Consider the following 14,702-nt stretch of genomic DNA (forward strand, 5'->3'; position numbering starts at 1 on the left):
GATCTCACCATTCCGTCAAATAGTTCAAACCTCATGCACGCATATATAGTTTATCTATTTCTTCCAAATTTGATTCACATAGTCTTTCGCATCTAGAAACCTCATATCTACTTCTAATTCAATCAATCAAACTAAAACATAATACTTTTACCACGTTTAGTTTCCATATTTAGAAGCACATAGTAATATCATAATCTATCATGAATAGATTCATAGAGTCACTACTCATTTAGCATAACATATACTCTTTCAATAATCATAATCACTTGCTCAAACGTACTCGTTTCATGCACATACATGAATATATATATATATATATATAAACTTAATTCCTTATTTCATAATCACATCAAAACTTTCGAGTATTTCAACATGGCATGTATTGAATTACAGTATGGGTATGCATAGAACCAAACATAAACCTTATCACATATACGTAGGTTGACAAAATACAATCCTTCCTTTGCATTTGTACATCTAGCCGAATACAATTTATTCTCAATTTATAAGGCCTTTTTGGCCGAATATACACAATTACATATATAAATCTCAGCACATACTTTTCTTTACTTAAAGCTCATACGATAAATTTAAATCAAATACTTTGTCATACTAACAACCATTGACCGAAGAGATTATTCCCTTATTCAAAGATATAATAATCATCCCCACATATGTATCGTTCTTTAATACTAATAATTCACCGAATCGTTGGCCGAATATACACGAGTACATACATGAAAGCTTAGTATATACTACATTATACAAGCATACCAAGACTGATTAGGTCATCCTCATTTTCGCAATATAATAATCAATCACATATACGTTTTTCTTGAATGCTAGTGATTCACTTTGAGGTAAACTTACAAATGAGGAGGTAATATGTATCTGAACATCTTAAATGTATAGTACTTACTTGATAGTAGCTCACTGCGAACATTCAAGATCATAATCTTACTTAATTCACCAGATTAAGCTCGGGACTTTAAACCCGGATACAATCCCAGCATGAAGCCAGCGGGTCTCTAACCCGGATACAATCTCAGCACAATTCATTTAATATATATTTATATTTTTACTAACTTTGACCTCATTAAATATCTAATATTGCACACTTTTCACAATTGGTCATTCGGCCTTATCACATATTCACTTACACATATATCACATTAACCATTCGGTCTTATCACATGTATGCACTTTCACATTCATCACATTGGCCATTCGGCCTTATCACATATATACACTTTCACATTCATCACATTGGCCATTCGGCCTTATCACATATACACACTTTCACATTCATCACATTGGCCATTCGATCTTAAGCTAGATATTACGCCTTGTCATTTTATTTCGTCTTAGGTACAAAATCACATTAGTAAATTGATTCAAATACGTAAAATTTTCCATTCGGCCTTAGAACATATCATGGCCACATCATATTTTTCAATTTAGCCATTTCTATAATAGTATCCATTAATCAAAACTCAAAATAGGTTTAATTACTTAGAGACTTCCTCGAATGTCGTCGAACGACTACGGATCGGCTATTTGGTTAGTTTAGCTTTTCCCCTATCTGAATTAGGCTCCTTAAGCTCTTGAGCTTAATCTAAAACAAATTTAACTTATTAAAATCCCATTTTGCTTGCTTATGGCCGAATACCACAAGAAATTTAATAGGCCATATAACTACTTTTAGCTCAATATAAAATAATCGTACACATCTTTAATCACCTTAAACAAATTACTAAGTATTATAGAAAATCAAAGCATACTCATCGTTAGCCTTATTCGGCCATCTCAATACGTTCTAAGTGACCATATGTATATACGTCTATACTAAAGTGCTTTACATTAATAACACCATATCAACAATGTATAATGCCGACCCCTTTAAACCAATTATCCATACAAATATTATTTGTACACCTTTCCTTACCTAAATTTCACATTCGGCAACCACTTAATCAACTTAACAAATTTTTTATACTTCAAAACCACAAGTAAATATCATAATTTGTATCATTACATCGATTAAACTAAATCATGCATTAGCTTTTAGCACATTCGGCCATTAAAGAGACAACCCAATTAACATTCAAACCTTTTTAAGCTTAGATTTCCCAACGCTGAATATCACATAAAAACCTTTAATACACATGTAAAGTTTACACTTTAACTAATTATACATATACTAATAAACCGAATATTATTTAAACAACCATTTGAATAATTCTTTATCACATGCTCACAATCGGCATAACCATGTTACAAATTCAATACATAAAAATCTTCTTATCCAAGGCTATATTTGACCTATATGTATTTTCTCTACAACCATTCATCAACAATTAAGCACATCTTTAATGGCCGAATGCACATACCTCTTACTCATCGTTAACAGAATTTTTTTTTATCAAGCTTCCATTTCCACTTAACTACGAACCATTTAAAACAATCAATATTTTACACATTGCCGAATGCATATATATATATTCATCCAAACTCATAATTTCACAAGCTTAGCCTCATTTATGACTACTTGTTCATCAAGACATTAAACACATCATGCATAACATACAAAGCATCCTTAGCCAAAAAAAATACTATCACAAAACTTCCTTGGCCGAATGTCATCTTTTTCCATTAACTAGATTTTGCCATAGGCTTGCTTCAATACTTGAGACCACTCAAATAAATATTCAAACTTAATCCTTCATTTCATTTCTCATTTTAGCACATATTCGGCTAATATATAAATATATGCTATCAATTTAATTACAATTATAAATTTTCAACTCAAACTCATTCTTTACCTCGTCTTTCACCTTAATTCAAATTCGGCAAGTATATAAACATATATTAACAATTTAATTATAGCATTCCACAATTAAGCACAAGTTTCATACTTCACTTTAATTGCCGCATACAATTTGCTCATTTTAATCACCTATAACCTCACTTAACAAAATTCCTAAAACCACATGCACTCATTTAACCACCTTTTTATTCATCAAGGCAATTAACACTCAATTTATAACATATTGCAAATTCACGGCCGAATGCATCAATATTTTAATAAACAATAATTAGTTCAACTCCCCATTCAATTCCTCATTCGACATCCGTATAATTACAATCTAACATTTAAAATATTATTTCCAAGAACTTGGCACAACCTTACTTTACACTTTAATAACCGAATGAAATTTTACTCAAACTTGCCCCTCATAGCAAATTTAATTAGTCTATCCTCATCCATAAACACTTATCATCAAAACATCCACAATCTAATCCTTGAAGCCATGACCGAATGCTTTATGAAATAAATTCACAAAAATTAACATATGGGTCATGTTGTGAGCTTCAAAACTAACAACATTTCGCAAAAATTAAAAATAAAATACATGAAATCTCATCTTAATTCCCAACACCAAGTGACTGAGTGCCTTTGGTGTTCTTTCCTTTCTTTCTTGCTTAGTTACGGCAATAAGAGAAAACAAAGAGAAAAGTTTCTTTGTTTTTATCACCATTCTTTTTTATTTAATTCATGTTTTCAAATTATAAACTATTAAATATTATTTACTAAATATAATATACACATAATGCCAAAATCATAACATCATTACCATCCACTAATGTTAAAAGTGGGCCATTTGACATGCAAATCCAGAACTTTAGTAATTTAACATTTTAATCACTTGGACATTTGCCTATCATATTTTTAAAGTTTCTCAAATATGTCCTTTTTAGCTAATTTCACATCCAAATGACAAAATTAAAACATGAAATTTTTACACATACTTATTCACAAATAATAAGCATAGAATATAACAATTAATTATTTTTGTGACTCGATTTTTTTTTGTGGTCCCGAAACCACTTTCCGACTAGGGTCAAATTAGGGGTGTCACAGTCTACATCGGGAGATACGACACCAGGACTTCGCCAAAAGAGTGGCACATTTGGCTATTATGTATACAGAGCAAGTTTTGTTGGCGTGATCGAGTCTAGTTGGGATATAAAAACCCTTAAGGTGGGATAACTATATTAGACTAGGAGCTCACTTTTGTCATAATTTGTAATTAAATTCTCTATCTACATAATTAAAATGCCTTTATTATTCATACTTATGTATTTTATTATGAAACTTATAATTAAGAAAATACAAATGAATGAAATTTGTAATAGTAGGATTAAGTTATGTTTGTTATAGGATGGTAACACCCAAGATTTGGATCCAATTTAGTGGATCAGATTTGGGGTGTTACACCCTCCGGCGGCTCCATCTATGTTGGAGTTGATGTTACTATCTACACCATTGTAAAAAAATTGGATTTGGAGCCACTCTTGCAACTCATGGTGAGGGCACTTCTATATCATCTATTTGAAATGCTCCCACACCTCGTATAGTGTTTCACTTTCAAACTGCTTAAAATTGGCGATATTGCGTCTAAGTTACATGGTTCCGTTGATAGGGACAAATTTATGAAGAAATTTTTCTGTTGGTTCATCCCATGTGGTTTTAAATCCTGGTTCCAATGAATCTAACCAATCGACTACATTATCACATAACGAGAATGGAAATAATTGAATACAAACAATGTCATCGATTACTCCATTATACTTAAAGGTGTCACAAAGTTAAAGGATCCGCTTGAAGTGTTGATTTGGGTCTTCTACCATATTTCTATTGAACTGCAACGTGTTCTGAATCATCTATATTATAGTATTCTTTATCTCAAAATTATTGGCGTTGATTATCAGTTTTTCAATGCTGCCTCGTACAACATCTAGTGTAGGTAATGCGAACTCGCGCAACGTTCGTTGAGCCATCAATAGCTCTCCATGGATTTATTCTTGTTGTTCTGGTGGTTCGTCAAGAAAAGGGTTTTCCCGAGGTAAATTGACTACCACGGTTGGATTGTCTTCTCTCAATTTACGAATGCGCCTTAGAAGTTGCTTCGGGTCAAGGTATGGCTCGATTGGGATGCCTCCGCTTTGAGCCATATACTAAAATCTAAGACGGAAAAATAAATAAAAATTAAAAATAGAGAATAAAATAAAATAAAATAAATCATATATATAATTTCTAACTTTCCTATTTATCTTATTAATTATAGAAAATAAAATTTGATTTCATGTCGAAACCTCCCCGACAACGGCGCCAACAACTTGACCGTCACCAAATGTGCGAACGTTTGACTAGAAAATAGTACACCCAAATATATTAAATTAAAATAGTGATATCTACAAGTACACGGGTCAAATTGTAATATAGATGTATACAACAGACCACATGGAAGTATTCCGAGTATCATACCCAAAGGAGAACATCTACTTCTACAATAACAAATCTAAACAGTAATAGTTAAAAACTATATTACAACAAATGATAAAAAATATAAAAATAATAAACTAAATTAAATAGCAGAAAATAAACACAAAAATAAATCAAAATAACAAGGAGAAGATTAAATTGTTTCAGTGATTGTAATTAACTTCAGAATTTGGGTTTAGGTGGAATTAACTATTAATTAACTAGTATTACCTCCTGACCTCTACTAGTTAACTAATCGACAGATACTCGCTTACCTCCCGACCTCACTTTTTCCACCAAGATAAATTATGGTTTACTCAGCAAACTTATCTTCCGACCTCATTTAACATAGATTACTTCCCAGGGTCATCATTCCTAGGGTTTAAACCCACATAATTTAAAACTAACTAATTCCTTTAGGAAACCCTCATTCCTCCATTAACTACTCTAACATCCACGCATTAATCTCCCAAGAGATTTAGCCTGTCATGGATCTAGGTGTCATAACTCTTGGATTTAATTTAAACTTGTAAGAGAACACAAATTGTAACGATCCGAAAGTCAGTGGTGTCAGAAATAGTAGTTTCAAAATTTTGTTTTCTGATGATAAAGTCAGTAAATATTATTTATTAATATTTATGAGGGTATTACAGTATTAAACTAAAGCTTGGTCTAATAATTTTGATTATTTGGAAAGTTAGACAAAGTACAAGTGTATCAGTTCTAAAGTTAGTAGTTTTGGAATTTGAGGTATCGAGACATCGTTTCCGTAAATTAGACCTGTAAATATTTTTATTAAATATTTATGGAGTTATATTAGAAGCAAATTGAATTTCGGTTAGATAATTTCGTTGCATTAGTGCTTAATTTAAGTACAGGGACTAAATTGCGTAAATGAATAAAGTAAGCATTAGTAAGGAATTACAAATAGAATTTAATAGATAGGACTTATTAAGTAAATAAATCATTATAAATGATTATAATGGTGGCAGTTCTAACTTATATTATACGTAAAATATATTATAAAACTTTAGTAAAAATATATGTTAAAATAAAAATAAAATAAAAACAAAATGAAAGTAAATAGCAAAGCGGGGAGAAAGAGAAACAAACCTTTCATCTTTAATTTTTGCATGTCGAAATTGGGAAGGAAGAAGAGGGAGCATTCGACCTTTGAGCATTAAGCCCTGAAGCTCAATTTGGTTAGCGTAAGTTTATCCGTTTCTTGTAATTTTTATGTTTTCGAAATCCCCGTATTTCAATCTAACCAACCCATGTTACAACTTTTGGTACTGATAAAGATTTAGGATGTTACCATTGTTGACTATTTAGAGTGTGAGGTCTTATTTTGATAGATTTTAAGTTTAGAATTGATAAAGAACTAAATTATAAAGTCAATTGATGATTTTGTGCAATAAGCACTAAAATGCACAAATTTCAAATTTAGTGGTAAAATTTTGAAATAAAGAGTTAAATTAGGCCTAGAATGAAAACGATATAAAAATCGGGGATTAAGTTTGAAAGTTATGTTAGTCCTGGTTTTAGGGACTAAATTGAATAAAATAAAAAAGTTGCATAAATTATAAATTGAATGTAAAATTGGCTTTGTATTGATTCTTTATTATGTTTGTTTTAATTCATAGCTAATGTTGTCCCGGATTCCTCGAAAAAGAAAAGAAAAGACAAAGTCATCGATAAATAGCTTGAAGTTCACGGTTTTTGTTTCTATAACCCGAACAACTTCAATTGTTGCATTTATGAACTGCATTGGATGGGATGATCATGAGGTAAGGTAAAAATGATAAAAAAGAGTTGAATTGATTCGATTCGAATTTATTATTTGCGATGAGGATTAAAATAAATAGTTTTGGAAATATCGTATATTGATATAAATATGAAATTGAATCTGTTTTGAGATGTGATATATATTATTGCGTATATGTATTGAAGTCTGATGGATGAAATAACGATATGGATTTGGGACATTTATTACAAAAGAAATTGAATAGATAATACCAGAGTTAAGTTCGGAAATGTGTATATAATATTGGAGTGATAAAATTTCTTTGATTGTTATAGGTAGAAATGTATATGTTTTACAACTATGTTAGATTGAATTATTATAAGTAAATCGAATTGTAATATTAAATGTAGCATTATGGCATGTAGCTCTCCAATATTAATTTGCATTAGATCTTATTGTTAAGTCATGCATTATATAATTTAAATTATAATTTAATGTTGGATATAGAAACACCATTGAGTTTACTCAGTGTACATTTTCATTTGTTAGTGCACAAGTTAGGTATTATTCAGTTCGTACGTCGATTCAGCATCCAATGACAATATCGAACTCAAGTGTTGGGAATACTTCTATTTTGGTTTCGGCATGTACCTAGGAAGTCTTTTGGTTATAAGTTCATTTTGTATCTTGATGGTTTTGCTTATTATGTTTATAAGGTATATATATAGGTATGGATATGTGAGAAGGTAATAATATTTGGTTAATGACATGATAGATTGCTTGAATTATATGTTTAATATTCTTATGGATGAGAAAAATGTCTTGTTACGCTATATGTTCATGGTTAATGCTTAGATGTGGAAGGATATTTAAGGTGTTTTGATATATTTGATGTATTTGATGTTAAAACATGAAGATGATTTAAAGGTTGGTTGTGTTTAAGTAAGTGATTGGGAAATTATCTTATAATGTTAATGAATTGGTATGTTTGAGCATATTCAATTTGGTTTTTTTGAATTTTAAATTGAGGTGCCTTTGTGGGCATATTGGTTAGGCACTTAGGTCGAATGGTATATGGCATGTTTTGAAATGGGTAATTATAGGTGCAAATGGTATGGCTTGGTAACCAAGCAATGGTAGGTGAAATGTGTAACACCCTGAAATAGGGCCTAGCAGTTTTAGAGATATTTTAGGAATTTTGGCCTATATGAGCTAGAAATTTCGTAAGGTTGGTACTCGATAGTGTTTTCGTCTATGGCATCTTTTGGTACTCGATAGTGTTTTCATCTATGGCATCTTCACTATCAAAACAATTTCTGAAAAAGTGTTCAAGAAACCCTTAATTTTGAAAAAAATGACTAATTTGTAACAAAGTCAAAATAGTGAGCATATATGTGGCAATTAAACCAGTTTTTAAAATTAAACCTAAAAGCCACACTCCACCTACAATTTTCACCTTTTCTTCATTCCCTTTAAGCTTGTGCCAACCCTTGCTTTTCCCTAGCTATTTCCATTGATTTTTTATTACCAAATCTTAATACCTTGAATTTCTATCATTCCTAAGTCATTAGCCATATTAAACCTTCAAGAAAAACACCCAAAAACTCCATAAATTTCATATTCTTCTTCAAACGTAGGGTCTTCTGATTTTCTTCAAAACTCGTTTGTTCCTTCAACAAAGGCAATCATTCATGTCATTATTGATTTTTAATTTTATTTAGACTCTAGAACTAAATTATTAGCTCTTGGATCGCATATTTTAAATAAAAGTCGAAAATCGAACCATTAATGGTGGATTTTTGGATTTTGAGTTAAAACTTGGTTTCAAAGTGTTTTTCAACTCGTTTTAACATGATTAGAAGGTTTTTAAACTCATCTCGAGGTTTCATTAATGATTTTCATGTTTTTATGAATTTTGTGAAAATTGCCTAAAAGATGTTGAAATATCGATACCATGTATTGTTATGTTAATAGTTTAAGTTACATGAAAATTTAGCTTAAAGCTTGCGTTTTAGTTGGTTTGAGTGAATATTTGATTGATATTTGACTATGGTTATTGTATGATTTATGTGTGTAAAGCTTCGGGTTCGTTAGAGCTTACTATGAGCTAGAGAAACGTTAGTTGAGCTTTTAGCTTTCAAAAAAACATAAAGTGGTGAGTGTAGGGAATTGCTACTCGTAAACACGAGTAATGTGTTATTGGAAATTTAGATGTAGCTTAAACCCCTACTCTAAGTTCCAAGTGTAAGTTTTCTTGAACTATACTTGTCTTGTGGTTATATAATATGCATGATATGTGATATGTGGATTTGGTGCTTATTGTGTAAAGTTTATTTATAAACATGTAATAAATGTACACTATATATGTTATATGAATGTGCTAGTGTTTTATAAAAGATGTTAATATGTAGTGATGGTGCACGGATAATCGGTAAGAATTATGTGTTGTTTTTCGGATATTTTGGCCTTGAGAACTTGGAACCATTGGATATAGTTGGCATGCCATAGGATTATGATTACTCACTTATATGTATAGAGGTTTTGGGCGTTGAGGCCCTGGGACTTGCTCGGAGGGATAAAGGAATGTGAGCCAAGCTCCATTCAACGGGACATGTGAGGGGAAATAAGGAGAGTGTTAGCTATACGCTTCACTTTTGGGACATGTTTGACTTTACGAGTCAATGTGGTGTAAGGAGATCCGTGTATCCGATGTATGATGATAGAGCTCACTACGTGTTTCATAATCCAAAGGCCATCATATCTCATCTTATCTTATGTTATATAATTGTGTGTAATATGTTCTATGCTTGAATAATTATGTATATGTGTTGTGAGAATGACTTTTAGGCTATGCATGATTTAGTACTATGTGATGCTATACTTAGGAATGTACTACTTGTGAATAAATGTCTGGTTGTGTTACATGATGATGAGTTTATGTTGTCGTCATTCTTGCATTCACTGGGCTTGCAAAAGCTCATTCCCTCATTACAACATTTGTAGATTACGTCACGATGTGGGTGGTGTGATTTCCAAGGGAGTGATCCAAGGAAGTCTGGTTATACTTCGTAGGTGCTTCATTATTTTATTATTCGTTTTGGGGAATTAAACAATGAAGTAAAACTATTTTGAGACATATAGCTTCATCATTTTGATCTACCTATAGGAATTTTGTGTTATTTTTATGCTAGAATACTTAAACATTGACAATGGAATGATGATATTAGTTTGGATTCACTTTTAGTATTTTGTATTGTTGATTAAGTCATATGAACAGTTATTTAAATTAGTACTTGATGCATGTTGATTAGGAACTATTTGTGATAAGTTAATTGCATTCCTATGCTATAATTTTTAGCTCCAGTAGCAAAGGTATCAATATTCGGCTTTAAAAACCGATACCTCTTTGAATTAAAACGTACCGGAAACAAAATAGAGATTTGGTATTGATACATTTGCTCGAGTATCGATACTCGAGGGAAATATATCAATACTTTATCCAGTGGCACCGATGTTTTTCGATAGATGGGTTTTTAAATCGCGAAACAGAATGCTCAATTAATATCATTTTTCCAAGTGGTATCGATACCACTTCAGGAAATTATCGATACCTGGATATTAATATCGATACCTACAGACATTTTTGTGGAATCTTGCTAATTAGCCCCTAAGTATAATTCTGACTGAACGCATGGTCGTTTAATGAATGAATTGATAAAGATAATTAACCATTGGGACGTATTAATACTTGATCGACTTAACAAAAGACGTTCAATTTACTTGATTCTAGCTTCTTTTTTATCGTAAATGAGACGAAGCGGTGATGTGACATTCCTTATTTGGGCTTGGCGACCAGGTCGGTATAGATGTTACAAAATGACTTGATTTTGAAGTTATTTTATGTGCACACGACCTAGGACACAATCTACCACATAGCCATGTGTCCCACACGGACTGCGACACGGCCGTGTGTCCCACACGATCTGCGACACGGCTGTGTGTTTCACATAGTCTGTGACACGGTCATGTGACCCTATTTTGAATCACACATGATTTGGCACACGGTCTGCAACACAGCCATGTGACCTTATTTTCGAACTATGCACAATTTGGCCACATGACCATGTTCTTGAGCTACACGGTCATGTGACCCTTATTTTTCAATTTTCCTACATTTTTCTATTTTATTTCAAATTAGTCCCTAATTATTTCCAAATTGATTTTTGGGTTCTGTAAGCTCGATATAAAGCCTGTATTTATATGCTGTGAATGATAATTGATTTTAAATATTTGATATTTGAAGTAATATTTGAATGTTTATGTTGTCATTTGATTTGTTAGATATCGTAATACTCTGTAACCTTGATCTGACGATGGAGACAGGTTAAGGGTGTTACACAAATAAATTAAAACAAGAGAAAGGTTAAGAAATTGATTCGTCGGATGAATCAAATGCGCTTGGAGTTGTGAAATCTCTTGACAACGAACTGATCTTGATGTTTGCAAAAGAAAAATAAAAGAAAATGGCTAAATAATTTAATAACAGGGACTTAGGTTCAAATTAAACCTAGTAAAAAATAACAAAATATTTAGAAACCGAAAATAAAACTAATTAAAACCTAAATCTACTAACTACAACTCCTAAAGGCTTCCTCACTAATTAGCAATAACCTTACTATTTATAGAGATGTTTAGACATCTTAATTAGGTCTATTATAGGCTATAAACTCAAAAAACATTGGTTGTACTAATGATTTTAGCATAGTTGATTCTTGCGTCCCACATCCAGCTTGTGTTGTAACATAGCCAAGGGTGTGTTGCGACTCGACATTACGATCTTAGGCTTTGAGGTCCATTTTCACGTGTTGCGTCTCAGTAAACTTGTGTTACAATTAGGTGTCACCCATAAGGCTTTTGGGCTTATAAATATACATCTTGCACACTTAATTAAACACATTAAGACTACCTAAGGCCCATATTGGCCTAATATGTCAACTAATATCAATTATTGCGTAAAAACACTTATTTTGCAACTAATTAAATCTAAACTACGAAAGCTAAAAATGTGATAATTAAATATAAAACGACCAGAAAACATTCTCCTTAAGCACCAAAATGTACTAAAACTACCACCACAATTGGCGACAGGTTAGTTACAGACTCGCATATAGGTGATTTAAACATCTAGAAGTACTTGGACATTTAGGTTCGAACTTTGGTGGATGTGTGGATATAAAGAAATCCATTTTAGGATATAATTTCATCCTAGCTAGTGATTGTGTATCTTAGAGAACTGATAAGAAATTAGTTGCTGCTTCAGCTATCATGGAAGTTAAGTTTATAAGATGCTACAAAACAACATAACATATATTTTATGGTCAAGAAATTTCATTTCTAGCATAAGAGTTGTTGGTTTTATTACAAGGCCATTAAAGATCATTTGTGATAATTCATTAGTAGTATTCTTTTCTAAGAATGATAAGATTGGAAGTCGCAGCAAATACATAGTTATAAATGAATCTTGCTGTCAAAGATCATATAAAGAAGCAATAAGTGGATATTTAACACATTAGAACAGGTATAATGATATTGGATCCCATGACTAAAACATTGTGAACAAAATATTTTAATCTTCATGTGAAACATATAGGGCTAGATTTATTTTGTTTGAATGCATTTTGGCTTATCTAATTTTGTTATTTTTACACTTTTAAAGTTAAAACATGTTTTAGTTTATGTGCATAAAGTTTACATGTTTTAAAGGACTTTGAATGCTTTTAATGAATTCACTCATAAAATTTTATCTTATTAATTGCTCTTAAGAGATGATCATACATGGAAGGAAATATTAAAATTAGAATACTATTGCCATGATTAATGTTATATAAATCTTTAATTGAATGGGAGTTGAATTACAATATCCTATGGCCATAGTAAAGTGTGGATTTTAATATTACATATTTAGGTTATTGAATTTATCATATAGCCTAAATGAGAGGATGTTAGAAATCGATGTGACCTATATTATAAATTAAATTAATCAATATAATTATTTAATTTAGGTAATATTGTTGTGATAAATTCTTGTTATACTCCCATCTGAATAAAGACAAATGAGAAATCAAAAGGTCTCATCAGCAGTAAACCCACTAAAGGCCAATTGAAAGGTCACCCTTTGAGCTTCACCCTCTGTCCAAACCATCTGGACAAGTAATAACCATCTGTTGCTCTGAGCCTAAGCTTCCATTAGGAACGTGATACTATTGGTCACCGAACCTCACGTGAGTTCAACTGTCCTATACCATCAAGTCAAAATGAATGACAAGATCTGTCCCGTCACAGAAATCCTCACCCCATCAAAGACATCCATCCCATGTGATCCGTAATGATGATTAAATGACAAGTTCAACATATTAACATCATGTTACATGAGACCTCTCGCCTATAAATACCTCCAGGAACAATGAACAAAGGATTGACTATCCAGAGATATCAAGCCTATATCCTACCAACTTGCCTTCAACACCTAATCACTATACTCTTCTCTTCGCTACTTGATGCGTCATAAACCAACTAAAAATTTGACTAAGACAAGTGCACCTATAAATTAATAGTATAGTTATGGTGAGCAAATATGTCATTCCACGAAAATTAAAAGTACTACTAATTACCATCTTTCTATTATTTAACTGATAAATTCGAGTGATTGATTGAAAACTAAAATTAACTAAATTAATTGCTAACGAACATGACAAATAAAAAATTACAAAAATAATCGATTAATAACCAAGAAGCGAAACAATACCAAGGAAAGAATTCACCTAAATTTCATCTGTCATTATCAATCTAAATTATGCAATTTCTTTACTTAGTAACTTGATCCATAGAAATCCCTAAATTATGCTCATATCTTTTTCGAGAATAAGAGCAACTGACTCTAGGTTGATTAATAGAAATTTCTTTCTAATTAAAACCTCTATTATCACATTAACTCGTACTATGGATTCCCCTATTAGATATGACTCTAATCTGGTAGATTTATGTCATCATATGTCTAAGATTGCATACAACTCCACTCAATTAAGTAAGATCTACTCTTAAATAGGGTCTATTCCTCTTCTAATTTAAGCACATCATACATGGACTAACAATCTAGAAATATCAAACCAAGAATTAAGCACACATAATTGAGAATAAGAAACTAAGTATTTATTGCGTAAAATAAAAATCAAATGACAGAATTCATCATAGGGTTTATCTCCCTAAGTAGTTAGAAAATTAGTTCATACTTGAAAATAAAAACATTGAAGATACAGTATAACCGAAATAAATAAAGAAACTCATGATAATCTCCTAAGAAATCAATTGGGAATCTTCAATCTTGACGGAAATCTACTTCAAAATCAGCTTCAATGGTGTTTTTCGAGTTATTTTTTTGAATATTCCTATGACGGCTCACTCCTATCTTCTTATTTTTGTCATATATATGTATTAGAATGCCCGAAAAACCTAAAAATTGTGATTTTCTGCAGTTCAGAGTGCAAATCCAGGAAATCGACATGGCCTACCACATGGTCATTTGGTTGGCCGTGTGGAATAGGTCAGCCCGTGTGGCTTCTATAGCTTGCTCCG

General features: G+C 31.6%; 1 non-coding gene across 1 annotated transcript; it reads left to right on the forward strand.

Moving 5' to 3' along the window:
* The first annotated feature begins 4,360 nt into the window (after positions 1–4,360).
* LOC128291327 (small nucleolar RNA R71) lies at positions 4,361–4,466 on the forward strand. Its single transcript, XR_008281103.1, has one exon. It is a non-coding gene; the product is annotated as a small nucleolar RNA R71 (small nucleolar RNA).
* The last annotated feature ends 10,236 nt before the right edge of the window (positions 4,467–14,702 follow it).

The sequence above is a fragment of the Gossypium arboreum genome, chromosome 3 (assembly GCF_025698485.1).
Source record: "Gossypium arboreum isolate Shixiya-1 chromosome 3, ASM2569848v2, whole genome shotgun sequence".
Lineage (NCBI taxonomy): Eukaryota > Viridiplantae > Streptophyta > Magnoliopsida > Malvales > Malvaceae > Gossypium > Gossypium arboreum.